The sequence below is a fragment of the Gymnodraco acuticeps genome, unplaced genomic scaffold (genome assembly GCF_902827175.1).
Source record: "Gymnodraco acuticeps unplaced genomic scaffold, fGymAcu1.1, whole genome shotgun sequence".
In the NCBI taxonomy this organism is placed as follows: Eukaryota; Metazoa; Chordata; class Actinopteri; order Perciformes; family Bathydraconidae; genus Gymnodraco; species Gymnodraco acuticeps.
In genome coordinates, this window is record NW_022990935.1 from 1,160 (window position 1) to 2,722 (window position 1,563).

A 1,563-nucleotide genomic window follows, 5' to 3' on the forward strand; every position below is an offset into this window, starting at 1 on the left:
TGGCAATCAATGTTGATCTAATGCAGGAAACATATACATCTTTCAGGTCTGCCTATATATGATTGCCAAAACAAAATAGGGCTCCCCCGAAAGCAAATGGGTAATTCGAACACTGGTCCCAGTGGCGACTGGTCATTAGGGGCACAGCCCCACCTAGTGTCAGCAGAAAGTATTAAAATAATTATTACGATGCAGTTTGGTTTTAAAATGTTTTCAGTACAACCAGCCATTGTGTTGTTATACATTTGAGAGATGCTGGATACATGTTGAGCTATTTAAACGAATTAAATCAGCACATTGATAACCGGGACTAACATCGCATCTGCAGCTGTTATTTTCGAGGTGGTATCTGAAGAGGAGCTGCTGTAGGAGAACCAGCGGACAGCTAACGGCGGCGAGGCCACAACCGGACGGGAACCATGGCCAACTTCGCAGTTCAGAGGATAAAACGTGAATTCAGGGAGGTGCTCAAAAGCGAAGAGACGAGCAACAACCAGATAAAGGTGGACCCGGTGGATGAGAACTTCACAGACCTTAAAGGGGAGATAGCAGGGCCCCCTGACACACCATATGAAGGGCGTAGATATCAACTAGAAATAAAAATTCCAGAGATGTATCCATTCAATCCGCCCAAGGTGCGGTTTATCACAAAGATCTGGCATCCCAACATCAGCTCAGTCACAGGTGCAATATGTCTGGACATTCTCACAGACCAGTGGGCAGCAGCTATGACACTGAGGACGGTCCTCCTGTCAATACAAGCCTTATTGGCAGCCGCAGAACCAGATGATCCACAGGACGTAGTGGTAGCCAATCAGTACAAGCAGAACCCAGAGATGTTCAAACAGACAGCGAGGCTCTGGTCTCATGTCCGGAGTACACACGCAAAATAGACAAACTCTGTGCCATGGGCTTTGAAAAAAATGCAGTAAAAGTCCTGGGACGTGGAGACAGCGACAGTGCTCCTGCTCAGTATCTGAATCTTGACAATCCTCTTTATCACTGTCCCCCCTCCTCACACATGTACCCCCTCTCTCCTCCGCTGTCTGAAGGCGTCTTTTTCCCTGTTGCCCTCTTTTTTTCATGTGGACTCCTCACCTCCACGCATCCCCCCCCCCCCTCCATGCTCATCAGTTCTGCTGTACCTCACTCCAATTAGTCGCTCTGGTTTCTTTAAGTTCAATTCGACATTCCGCTACATTCAGAGAACTTCAGACACATCTTCGCCCCCTTTTGAAGCGAGATGCCAGACTTGAGACCCCGCCCACGCCTGCCACTCCCCCGGCTCGTCTGGCTGTATCCAAGAAGCGGCTGTCAGCGGCTTAGCCTTGCCTATGCAGTGCATTTAATTTCACGCGTGTAAACATTTCTAGGAGCAAATGAAGCCATTCAAGGAGGCTCTTTTCCACCCGCTGGGGATGTTTCACACACTTATAGCTTGTTTTTCTAAGCGGGAATGGGCGGAGTCCTACTACATAACATCTTTAAATTGATAGCAATTTTCAAATGTGTTTACGATGTGTCTAACATCACTTCCTTCACTTGTGGGAAAGTAAGTAAAGT

General features: G+C 47.6%; 1 pseudogene; it reads left to right on the plus strand.

The window, feature by feature from the left end:
- Positions 1-374: 374 nt before the first annotated feature.
- LOC117558206 lies at positions 375-980 on the plus strand (annotated as a pseudogene).
- Positions 981-1,563: the final 583 nt, after the last annotated feature.